General features: G+C 47.4%; 1 long non-coding RNA gene across 1 annotated transcript; it reads left to right on the top strand.

The window, feature by feature from the left end:
• Positions 1-3,455: 3,455 nt before the first annotated feature.
• LOC135984256 (uncharacterized) lies at positions 3,456-12,708 on the top strand. The gene is made up of 2 exons (XR_010602177.1): positions 3,456-5,587; positions 6,555-12,708. It is a non-coding gene; the product is annotated as an uncharacterized LOC135984256 (long non-coding RNA).
• The last annotated feature ends 751 nt before the right edge of the window (positions 12,709-13,459 follow it).

Raw genomic sequence — 13,459 nt, 5'->3', positions numbered from 1 at the left:
TCCAGATGCCAACCCCACAGGAAAGGAGGAGACTTCACACACAGATAGTTTGCTTGACTCAGAGACAGGTGACAGAGAGAGGTCACTCCTGGTGTGGTCACCTGTTGAAGAGACCAAACAATCTCAAAGCCTATGTAACCAACTTCGTCTGTGGTAAAGACAATACTCCCATTCAGCTATGTGTTAGCAACCCCTGGGTAAAGGCACACAGGGTGGTGGCCTGGGCTTCAGCTATTGGTTTTTAATGTTTACATTAAAATGTTCATAAAGTAGGAAAGATGGAGCATGATCAGTGGAACTGCAGTCAGAGGGCCCATGGTCCCTGGACTATTATTGAGTGGCTACAAGGAGAACAACAATGTGAGGAGTTGGGCTGGAAGCAATGTATCCATATGGACAGAGCTGTGCACAGGCTTTAATTAAGTTCCACTTAACCTGCATTCAGCTTCACTCTGTTAATGAAACAGGTTTACACTCCAAAGGGACTTACCTGGGAGGGCCTTTCACATATTTGCTGCGACTTGCCCTTCACATCTCTGTACTGCCAGCAGCCCCACTTTCCACCCTCCCTCTGTGTCTGTACTCAAGATCCCTTGCCAGCAGTTAGCTCCTGCTGGGTCCTCATCTTGACAGGAAGGTAAATAGTTTTCTGCTCATTTAGCTTCTGCTCTCCAATGCACATTGAATGAGCGCCCCGTGTACTGAAATCTGCTTCCAGGGTTAAGGTATAGTCCTGCTGCTGGGACACAGGCCTGCAGCTCGTACATGCAGTGCAGCATAAAAATGACATCAGTTCCTCTATGAATTGAAAAAACTAAGTTGTCTGCCCTGGCACCATGGTAGATAAGACACCAGGGAGCAATGAGGGGAAAGGAAAGCAGAAGAGTGAGGAGCAAGAGGGAGCATGTGCTCTTCCTGAAGAGGTTGCTTGCTCCCACTGTTGGGTGAGCTGCTCGGCTCTCCTTTCAGCCCAACCTTGGCACATTAACTCCCCATACAGTCAGCAGTGACTCACCTTCTTCACAGCGGCATGCTCAGACTCTTCTGTAGCTAAGCACAGGTCAACAAAGCACCATCATCATCTAGATCACATGTGTCAAACTCAAGGCCCGCGGGCCACATCCGGCCCGCCATACAATTATATCCGGCCCGCGAAATCGTTTTATATATCTGTTTTTAATGGCCCTGTGATATGACGCCCCAATAACACACACTACAAATCCCATGATGCAGTGCAATTGCCGCCAACGGCAAGCCGCGGTTCAAGTTCGCGGTCTGTTGATGTATACAACGCTAATATCAAATCAAAGCTAGACCCCAACAATGGCCAAGAGAAAAATTGATTCTGAAAACCGAGGCTTTCAAAGCCGGTGGGAGAATGAGTATATGTTTACTGAAATTGCAGGTAAACCAGTGTGTCTCCTTTGTGGGAGTAATATCGCTGTAATGAAGGAGTATAACCTAAGACGGCACTACGAGACGAAACATGAGAACAAATTCAAAAACCTGAGCGCAGGACAGAAGCTACAAAAGGTAGAGGAGTTGAAGAAGAATTTGACATCCCAGCAGACGTTTTTTACCAAAGCAAAATCACAAAGTGAAGCTGCTGTGAAAGCAAGTTTCATTGTGGCCGAAGAGATCGCCAAATCAGGACGGCCGTTTACCGAGGGGGAATTCGTAAAGAATTGTATGATGAAAGTGTGCGACGTCCTTTGTCCAGATAAAACGCGAGCGTTTGCAAATGTAAGCCTCAGCAGAAACACTGTTGCTAATCGGGTTTGTGAGATGGCGACTGATTTGAAAACACAGTTGATTGAAAGAGCAAAAGATTTTGTTGCATACTCCCTTGCCGTGGATGAAACTACTGACGCGACTGACACTGCACAGCTGGCGATATTTATCCGTGGTGTGGATTCCAATTTGTGCGTAACAGAGGAAATACTGGACATTAAATCGATGCACGGGACAACGAAAGGAGAAGACATCTTTGGAAATGTATTTCAAAGTGTAACCGACATGAAACTGCCGTGGGAAAAACTCGTTGGACTTACAACAGATGGCGCACCTGCTATGTGTGGTGAAAAAAATGGACTGGTGGGAAGGATGCGCTCAAAGATGCGGGAGGAGAACTGTGCCGGTGAGTTGACAGTGTATCACTGCATCATACACCAGGAATCGCTGAGTGCTAAAGTCCTAAAAATGGATCATGTGATGAACACTGTAACACAAACCGTCAACTTTATCAGAGCCCACGGTTTAAATCACCGCCAATTCCAGTCTTTTCTGCGGGAAATAGATAGCGAGTTTGGCGATATGCCATATCATACGGAGGTCCGGTGGCTAAGTCGGGGAAAAGTTCTCAAAAGACACTTTGAGCTGCGAGAGGAAATCTGCCAGTTCATGGACAGTAAGGGGAAAGACTGCACAGTTCTGCGGGATGAAAAGTGGAAATGTGAGTTGGCGTTCCTGGCTGACATAACGTCGCATCTTAGCGCTTTAAACCTTCAACTCCAGGGACGGGAGCACATAATAACCGATATGCATGATGCAGTGAAGGCATTTCAAGCGAAGCTGCGCTTATGGGAGACACAAATGCACCAATGCAACTTGTCTCACTTTCCCTGTTGCCAAGTAATACGGAACCAAGAAAGTGCCACAGTTTTCCCAAATGCCACCTTTGCTGAAAAACTCAGCGCGCCGCGCACTGAGTTCGCACGGCGCTTCAGTGACTTTGAGGCACAGAAAAGTAACTTCGAGCTGCTTCGCAACCCATTTGCAGTCGATGTGGAAACCGCACCTGTAGAAATGCAGATGGAGCTGATAGAACTGCAATGTAACGGGACACTGAAGGCAAAGTACGACACTGCGGGGCCAGCACAGTTCACTCGCTTCATTCCTGAAGCGATGCCGCAGCTCCGCCAACATGCGGCTCGAATCCTGTTCATGTTTGGCAGCACATATCTGTGCGAGCAGCTGTTCTCTGTGATGAAAATTAACAAAACGTCACACAGGAGTCGCCTCACTGATGAACACCTGCAATCGATCCTGAGAATCTTCACAACACAGAACCTAACCCCAAACATAAACGAACTTGTTGCAAAGAAAAGACTCCAAGTATCAGGCTCTGACTAAATAGGACAAGAAAATGGAATGTTATGATTTGTTATGATTATACTTTTGCTTTAAATTCAATTTTTTATTTATATTTTCAGATTTTTTAATATTCCAGCATGTACAGATTTTGAATGTATTGTATTGACAGGATATTTTTTTATGAAGAGCAAAATATTTTAAGTTGAAATGTATTTATTTTGGAATGATATCCTGTATTTTGGTTCATATTAATGGTTAAAAAACATAAATATTTAGCCTGTTAAATAAATGGTTATACTGTTCGGCCCGCGAGTTTTGAGTTTTGGCCCCCTGTGCAATTGAGTTTGACACCCCTGATCTAGATCATGTAGCACCAAAAATTGGGGCGCTCCACCAGGCCCTAGGCCCCACACACCCCGTTGAGCTCAAACCAAAAGGAGTGGGCATGCATGAGAGTGTATTGAGTTCTTCTCTATATCCTTTGCATGCAAGGATTGTGGGGAACGTCTACTTTTATTTTCCATGTTTTTGAGTGTAATTTACACATTGGATTGAGGTGGTCTCTGTGAAAGAGGTTTGGTGGTCTCAGTCCACTTCCCAGTGGACAAGGACCTACACCACAGAGACTACCATCACCTCACAATTTGCAGTCTCAGAAAAAAGAGGCCAAAAATGGAATGGACACTGAGACTGAACCATCATGTCTCCTTTGGAGGTGCTTCCTCCAAATTATAGCTGAGCTTGGTTGGCAGGGCTATGTAGGGCAAGGCTACTGTTTAAGTGCCAACTGTGTATTCAATGGTCTACAAATTACAGAGAAAGAGATGCAATAACTAAAGGTCCCGGTCCTGCATTGTGATCTGTGCAGCTAGATTTCTGTTCCCACATGGATCACAATACAGGCTTGAAACCCGGACAGTCACATGGACAGACCCAGAGGAAGATTCTATTATTATTCTATATTATTACTACCCACTTGTTGCCTCTCATCTTAAATTGGATCATAAGGTCCTTGGGACAAAGACTGACTTTTTGGTAAGTGTTTGTGCAGTACCTACCACAAAGGGGCTCTGACTGGGGCCTCTAGACACTGCTGCAATACAAATAACAAATAGTTGGGATAATAAAGCACCAGCAATGTGCTTAGCCCTGCTCAGGACACAAAATGAAGAAAATCCCGGCCCTAAAGATCTTACAAGCTATAGACAGCAATGGAACCCTGAACATAGCAGAAGTTGGGAGGAAGGAATAGCAGAGTTATTTTGTTGAGTGTTAATATCTGTTTTGTATCAGAGGGGTAGCCGTGTTAATCTGGTCCTGTAAAAAGCAACAAAGAGTCCTGTGGCACTTTATAGACTATCAAATGTACTAGAGCATAAGCTTTCATGGGTGAATACCCACTTCGTCATAGCCTGTGCACTGCTCTGTCCAATACATTTGTTAGTCTATAAGGTGCCATGGGACTCTTTGTTGTTTTTTAAATATCTGTTTTGAGTCACGTCTTGTGGCCATTGCGGAGGAAAGGAGTATTAATGAGGGATTAAAATGCTGCGATGGTGGTATCACAGGCCTGGTCTACACTATGACTTTAATTCGGATTTAGCAGCGTTAAATCGAATTAACCCTGCACCCATCCACACAACGAAGCCATTTATTTCTAAATAAAGGGCTCTTAAAATCGATTTCTGCACTCCACCCCGACGAGCGGAGTAGCGCCAAAATCGATATTGTCATTTCGAATTAGGGTTAGTGTGGCGGCAATTCGATGGTATTGGCCTCCGGGAGCTATCCCACAGTGCACCATTGTGACTGCTCTGGACAGCAATCTGAACTCTGATGCACTGGCCAGGTAGACAGGAAAAGCCCCGCGAACATTTGAATTTCATTTCCTGTTTGCCCAGCACAGGAGACCACAGGTGACCACAGAGAACTCATCAGCACAGGTAACCATGCAGGCCAATAATTGAAAAAGAGCACCAGCATGGACCGTAAAGGAGGTACTGGATCTGATCGCTATATGGGGAGAGGATTCAGTGCTAGCAGAACTTCATTCGAAAAGACGAAATGCCAAAACTTTTTAAAAAAACTCCAAGGGCATGATGGAGAGAGGCCACAATAGGGACTCATATCAGTGCCGCGTGAAAGTCAAGGAGCTCAGACAAGCCTATCAAAAAACAAAGGAGGCAAATGGTTGCTCCAGGTCAGAGCCGCGGACATGCCGCTTCTACGCCGAGCTGCATGCAGTTCTAGGGGGGGGCCGCCCCCACTACTCCACCTCTGACCGTGGATTCCGAGGCGGGGGTAATCTCATCAGCTACACCAGAGGATTCTGCGGACGGGGAAGAGGAGGAGGAGGAGGACGACGAGCTTGTGGAGAGCACACAGTACTCCGTTCTTCCCAACAGCCAGGATCTTTTTCTCAGCCTGACTGAAGTATCCTCCCAACCCTCCCAAGCCAGTATCCAAGACCATGACCCAGTGGAAGGGACCTCAGGTGAGTTTACCTTTTAAAATATAAAACTTGTTTTAAAAGCAAGCGTTTTTTAATGATTACTTTGCCCTGAGGACTTGGGATGCATTCGCGGCCAGTACAGCTACTGGAAAAGTCTGTTAACGTGTCTGGGGATGGAGCGGAAATCCTCCAGGGACATCTCCATGAAGCTCTCCTGGAGGTACTCCAAAAGCCTTTCCACAAGGTTTCTGGGCAGTGCAGCCTTATTCCATCCTCCAAGGTAGGACACTTGCCCACGCGATGCTAGTAGCAAGTAATCTGGTATCATTGCATGACAAAGCCTGGCAGCGTATGGTCCTGGTGTTTGCTGGCATTCAAGCAACATCCGTTCTTTATCTCGCTGTGTAATCCTCAGGAGAGTGATATCGCTCATGGTAACCTGATTGAAATATGGGAATTTAATTAAGGGGACAGAGGTGGCCGTTCCTACTGGGCTGTTTGCCTGCGGCTGAAAAGAAATCCTTCCCTGCAGTTAGCCAAGCACAGGACGTGGGGGGGGGGGGGGAATTGGCCCTGAGCTTTTCGTGTTTGGCTAGCAAGGATCTTCCCTGATACCAGCCACGCAGTGGAGGGAGGGATAAAGCGATCATCCCAGAGAATTGGATGGGGGTGGGAGGTTAGTTTGTTTTCTGCTGCTGAAGGTTAACAGGAAAACCGCAGCAGTCAATGGGCTTTGCTTGGTATGTGGGAAAGGAGGGTGCAGAAGCCAAAAGACAATGGCTTACCATGGCCGCATGCAAGCTGAATTCTGTTGCCCGGACCTGCGTCTGTGATCTCTAACACCAAAGCCACAGGCACTCAATATTAAGATGGAAAATGCGACCTTGTACTGAAATCACATGTGCTGTGTAATGTGAATAGTGTTGTTCACCATGAAAGAGTATAAGCATTGTTCTGTAAAATGTATAGTTTTAAAAACTTCTCTCCTTTTTTTCAACCCTCCCTCCAGCAGCTGCAAATTTTTCAAGCCTCCCTCCTCCGTCCCGAAGGCTATCTCAGATAAGGCGGCGGAGAAAGAGGACACGAGACAAGATGTTCTCGGAAATAATGGAACGCACCCGCAATGAAAGAGCTCATTTGAATGAGTGGAAGGACACGGTATCTAAATACAGGAAAGATGCCAGTGAACGTGAGGTCATGAGGGACGCTCGAGATGAGAGGTGGCAGGCTGCAACGCTGGGGCTGCTGCGTGATCAAATGGACATGCTCCAGCATCTGGTGGAGCTTCAGGAATGGCAGCAGGATAACAGACTGCCACTGCAGCAGCTGTATAACCTCCCTCCCCCCTCACCATGTTCCATATCCTCCTCACCCAGACGTGTAAGAACACGGGGGGGGGGGAGGCTCCATGCACCCTCCCACTCCACCCCAATGAACAGCCCAACCAAAAGGCTGTCATTATATTGAATTTTTTCAGTGGCCTTTTACTTCCCTCCTATCCTCCTCCCAAACCTCACCCAGGTTACCTTGTCAGTTCTCTCCCTATGTTTATAATCAATTAATAAAGAATACATGTTTTTTAAATGATAGTGACTTTATTTCCTTTAAAAGCAAGCTGTGATTTAAGGGAGGAGGGTGGTTTGCTTACAGGGAATGAGTCAATCAAGGGGGCGGGTTTTCAACAAACAGAACTTTCACACCGTAGCCTGACCAGTCATGAAACTGGTTTTCAAAGCTTCTCTGATGCGCAGCACTTCCTGGTGTGATCTTCTAATCACCCTGGTGTCTAGCTGCGCATAATCAGCAGCCAGGCGATTTGCCTCAGCCTCCCACCCCGCCATAAAAGTCTCCCTCTTACTCTCAGAGAGATTGTGGAGCACGCAGCAATAACGATGGGGATATTGGTTTGGCTGAGGTCTGAGCGAGTCAGTAACGAGCGCCAGCGACCTTTCAAATGGCCAAATGCACATTCTACCACCATTCTGCACTTGTTCAGCCTGTAGTTGAACAGCTCCTGACTCCTGTCCAGGCTGCCAGTGTATGGCTTCATGAGCCATGGCATTAAGGGGTAGGCTGGGTCCCCAAGGATAACTATAGGCATTTCAACATCCCCAATAGTTATTTTCTGGTCCAGGAAGTAAGTCCCTTGCTGCAGCCGTTTAAACAGATTAGTGTTCCTGAAGACGCGAGCGTCATGAACCCTTCCCGGCCAGCCCACGTTGATGTTGGTGAAACGTCCCTTGTGATCCACAAGTGCTTGCAGCACCATTGAAAAGTACCCCTTGCGGTTTATGTACTGGGTACCCTGGTGCTCCGGTGCCAAGATAGGGATATGGGTTCCATCTGTCGCCCCACCACAGTTAGGGAATACCATTGCAGCAAAGCCATCCACTATGACCTGCACATTTCCCAGAGTCACTACCTTTCGTAGCAGCAGCTCAGTGATTGCTTTGGCTACTTGCATCACAGCAGCCGCCACAGTAGATTTGCCCACTCCAAATTGATTCCCGACTGACCGGTAGCTGTCTGGCTTTGCAAGCTTCCACAGGGCTATTGCCACTCGCTTCTCAACTGTGAGGGCTGCTCTCATCTTGGTATTCTGGCGCTTCAGGGCAGGGGAAAGCAAGTCACAAAGTTCCATGAACGTGCCCTTACGCAGGCGAAAGTTTCGCAGCCACTGGGAATCGTCCCACACCTGCAACACTATGCAGTCCCACCAGTCTGTGCTTGTTTCCTGGACCCAGAATCGGCGTTCCACGGCTATAACCTGCCCCATTAACAGCATGTCAGGCTTTTGCAGAATATGGATCCCAGAGTATGAACCATGGGCTAAACCTCTGTATGAATGTGTTAAGGGAGCGGATCATGACCCCTTTCACTGGTCCCCAGAAGCAGACAGGGCATTTAAAATCTTGAAAAGGAAGCTGATGGAAGCCCCAGCCCTGAGTCTGCCCCAGCCCTGAGTCTCTAAGTCGTTCCAACTGTATGTGCATGAAAGAAAAGGGGTAACCCTGGGAGTGCTTACTCAGTTATTAGGCACCTGGAAACGTCGCGTGGCATATTTCTCTAAACAACTGGATCAAGTTGCAAAGGGGTGGCCAGCATGCTTGTGGGTGGTCGCAGCCACTGCCCTAGTGCTTGGGGAAGCTGAAAAACTGACACTGGGAGGAACTGTGCAAGTGTATATTCCCCATATGGTCCAAGCCCTGCTGTACACTAAGGGTGGTCTCTGGCTCACACAGGCTTGGGTTGCTCGGTACCAGGCAAAACTGTTAGAGAACCTTGAAGTTACCCTGCAAACCTGTCCCTCCCTTAATCCAGCTACACTGCTACCAGAGACAGAAAAGCAGGAACATGACTGTCTGGAAATCATAGATGCCCAATACTCCAGCCGCCCAGATTTAAAAGATCAGCCACTCCCAAATGCTGACTTGGAATGGTATACGGATGGCAGTAGTGCCTTTGTGGATGGGCAAAGGAGGGCGGGTTATGCTATTGGGACCCTTCATGATACCATGGAAGCTGAGAGTTTACCTGCTGGGACATCTGCCCAGCTTGCTGAACTAGTGGCCCTGACTCGTGCACTCGAGCTGGCAAAAGAAACGGGTTAATATCTTTACTGACTCAAAGTATGCTTTTGGGGTATTGCATGCTCACGCTGGTCTGTGGAAGCAAGGAGGGATGCTAACAGCCCAAGGCTCCCCAGTTAAGCATGGGTCTCAAATTGTCCGGCTGTTAGAAGCGGTACAACTCCCCTCAACAATAGCAGTGGTGCATTGCAGAGCCCATCAAAAGGAAGATCAAGATGTAACCAAGAGCAATGCCAGAGTAGACAGGGAAGCCAAGCGCGCTGCTACCCTGAAATCACCAACAGAGGAGAATGCCCAAATGCATGCCCTCATCCCATCAGTAGGTGAGCTTGCAGCCCCTCAGTACTCCCATGGTGACAGAAACCTGGCTGACAGGCTCAGTCTCCAGGAAAAGGAGGGATGGCTTTATTCCACAGAGGGAAAAATCCTCCTGCCCAAGGGCCTGATCCGACCAGTGTTGCAGAAACTGCATCAAACGACCCACGCAGGCAGAGAGACTCTTACCCAGCTTATGAATAAATATTTTCTAACCTCTGGACTTAAACCCCTAGCATCACAGGTACAGGCTGAATGTTTAATCTGCCAAAAGAATAACCCTCGACCAGGAGTAGCAGTGTTGCCAGCCACTCTGGAACCTACCCCAGGCCCAGGATTGGTGTGGCAAATAGACTTTACTGAGTTTCCCTGGACAGGTACCTCCTCGTCTTGGTGGATCGATTCAGCGGATGGCCCGAAGCTTTCCCATGTCGTAACAACACTGCCAAAATGGTGGCTCTTAAGTTTGTCAAGGAGATCATTCCTCACTTTGAACTCCCCCAGTGGATGGAATCTGATAACGGAACACACTTCACATCTCAAGTTGTTCAAAAGAAATCAAGTGCCTTGCAAATCCCCTGGAAGCTCCACACACCATGGCAACCACAAGCCAGTGGAGTAGTGGAACACACAAATCAGACACTCAAGCAACACCTCTCAAAGGTCTGTCAGGAGGCCTCCCTTAGGTGGCCTGATGCTTTGCCCCTTGTGTTACTCCACATTCGTGCTCTCCCCAAGGGCAGGTTAGGGCTTAGTCCCTTCGAAATTATGTTTGGAAGGGCATGGCCTCTGAACGGTACACCAGTTCTGGCAGGAGAGTGGGAAATGGGGTGTGGTTTCTTGTCTCAGTACATGTGCTCTCTGTCTGCTGTTCTTTCTTCTCTTCACAGATACACCAAAGATTCACAGCCTCTTCTGCTGGATGCCCCTGTCCACTCCTTGCAGCCAGGTGACTCCGTTCTCGTTCGGACCTGGAAGGACGAGCCTCTCCAAGAGAAGTGGAAGGGACCCGACACCGTCCTGCTGGTCTCCCACATGGCAGCAAAGGTCGAAGGACACAAGAACTGGATTAATCACTCTCAACTGAAAGCAGTACCCACTCCTGAACAGTGGACTGTCCAGCCTGCAGAAAAGACTGCCAGCGACGATTTGGGACTTAAGCGGTTATTCAAAAGACAGTAAGGGTCACTGGGAATGTCTGGTGATCTCTCTGAACAGCCACAGCACACTCCCCGCGAGAACCCTGAGCATTGGTTCTATCTATTCACAGAAGGCCGACCTAGCCTATGCTCCTGGTCCTTTTATTTTTTTATTTGTTTGGTGTCAATAATTCTTATCTTCTGGGCATTTGAGTTGTTGTAATTACAATATGGGTTCAGGTTTAGGGTCTCTCACAACATTCCTTTTTGTCACAGAAGCAATCATTCTGTTACCTACTGTTTCACCCACATCGCATGCAGGATGGGGAGCCATCCCTGCAGATATGGCTACCAGTACCTATGAGGCCCTGAAAATTGCCTTTGCCCATGAGTTCAATCTCTCCCACTGTTGGATATGTGCCCAGACTCCCCACCATTCGGCTGGATTGCCCTGGAGAGTAGTTCCCCCAAATTGGTCAGACTTTTGTCAAAGGTGGATGGTTACCAGCAGCAGCACCTCTGACAATTTAAGTTTGCGATCCAACTGTACTGCGGAAGCTCCTTATGGCCTACACAATGGCTCTTGGAATTCCCACTATAGTAGCACTCGGAAGCCCCAGACTATTCGTCTACGCTCTCCACCCACTGGTCTCATACGTTTTCAGCAAGCCAGTACAAGTAATCGTACCTGGTTTGCCGGCATTAGTACATGTAGATTTTATATTTGTCCTGGTATAAGTATCACTATTCCTGTACTAAATGCCACCGGTTGGCAAACCGGCACTGCATTCTTTGCCCTCTCCCCATAAGCCACCCTACGGGACTACAAGGTAACAATGGTGAAGCATTCTGGGTCTGTGGTAATAGTGCCTACAAATGGCTTCCTCATGGTTGGCATGGTAGCTATTATAAAGGCGATCTCGCTCCTCCCCTCCGTGTTCTGACCCAGGCTCCCTCAGGTCGCCCCAGGTACTATCGGCCCTTGAGAGCTACCATTGAACCCATCAGGGAGGGAGACAGGTTTGGGATGATATTCCTCCCTACTTATGGGGTGGGACGGCTAACCCAACTCTACAGGCGACTTTCTAAATTTCTCACCCAGTTTGCCAATGATACCCTGGCCATAGAAAAAGGCATAAGCTCCGAGCTGTACCAGCTTCGATTGCTGGCCCTGCAAAACCATCAGGCCCTTGATTATTTGTTAGCCTCACGGGGTGGGGTCTGTGCCCTTGTTGGAGAAGAATGTTGTACCTATGTCCCAGAGTTTTCACAGGATATTAACAAGCACATCTTGTCAGCCGAACAGGCCTTAAACCAGTGGAAGGCCCAGGAAAGGGAACCTGCTATTCTCGATTCCCTTTGGGGTTGGTTACCTGGTCTAGGGGGACTAGAAGCAGGCATTGGTCGCCTCTTGCTCACAGGTGTTGTGATATGCTTTGTTCTTTTTCTTTTGCTCGCTTGCTGTAAGGTGCTCATACATAAGATTTGTACCTCCCATTCCCCAGAAGTTCCTTTATACCCTCTCATTGATGATCCCAATTGCATGGAGCTTAATCACATTTTGTCTTTAGAGTATGAAAAAACTCTGCCAAAGGTTTGTTGAGTGTTCTCAAAGGAGGGAATTGTTGACGTCACTAGGCATAGCTACCAGGTAACTCGGGGGGATGGAAGGCCATAAGTGCTGATGAAACCCCCCTGCTCTGGGTCTAAGTGAGCCACAGTAACTCCATCTTGTGAACCTTAACCTACCTACATGCTGACAGCCTAAAAGCAGAATATGTAACAGTCAGTTTTTCTAGCAGACAGCTGCAGTTTCGCTCACACTAGCAAACGTAGTGATAAGGACGGGGAAGAGATGGGGGGGAAGACTGCGTGTGCATGGACCTACAAGGCCAAAGATAAACATGAGGACGAGAACTTTTCTCACATGCCACAATGTACTGCCTGCTGTAACCGTTGTCGGGAAGGGAGGGATAAGGGAGAAACAGAACAAAGGCTTACTCAAACAGCTTGGAATATAAAATGGGAAACTTGCTTGTATTTGCTGCGCTTGATTTGAGACATGCTGGTCTCCTAGTGCCTATTCAGAGCTCTTGAATAAATTTGGTTTGCTTCTCCACCCTGGTGTGTCTATTGGTGCGGCGCACACCGAGCAACGAACTCTGTTGCCCCCCTCGGGCCCACCGTAGTGTCGACATACCCTTAGTGAATCAGGCTTAGGGGAGAGTTCCATGCATATGGGAGTATCATGGAAAGAAACAGAGAGGGGAATGGGAATAAATGAATGGATATAGAGGTTGGTATACCTGGCTGAGCGTGTGTGCATGGGGCAATGCAGTTAGAAATAGATTCAGAGATGTTTTTAAACTTAAAATGGGTGGATATTTTTGTTGACATGTGTTAATGGCTACAGACTTCCACTCTACAGTCCTGTAGATAATCAGAGGATTTCAATCTTCAGAGTCCAGTCTGATCCCGTTTATTGGCACTAAATTCATGTGACATTGTGACATCTCTTTGAAAAACTGAATTATGCTGATATCTAAGAGAGAGGCCTACTGCAAACGTACATTGTGATGACAGTCCCCTTTGTATTCTAGAAGAATAAAACAATGAGCCAAATTATTCCCTGATGCAACTCCACTGAAGTCAGTGTTTGGCTCAGTGACTTAAACACTAATTGTGGCACACATGGTGTTTAATAGAATTGGTAAGTAGTAACTATCACCTACACAATAAATAGAATGTGTATGCCATTAACAATGTAGAGTCCCTAATAGAATACCATATATTGGAAAATTACATTTGTACCATTTGTCACTATAATATGCTGCTAACACCATATTTATAAAACTGCACAAAATTTCCAG

Source organism: Chrysemys picta, chromosome 6 (assembly GCF_011386835.1).
Source record: "Chrysemys picta bellii isolate R12L10 chromosome 6, ASM1138683v2, whole genome shotgun sequence".
Classification (NCBI taxonomy): Eukaryota; Metazoa; Chordata; order Testudines; family Emydidae; genus Chrysemys; species Chrysemys picta.
Note: the sequence above shows the minus strand (reverse complement) of the source record. Positions and strands in the feature narration are given on the sequence as shown.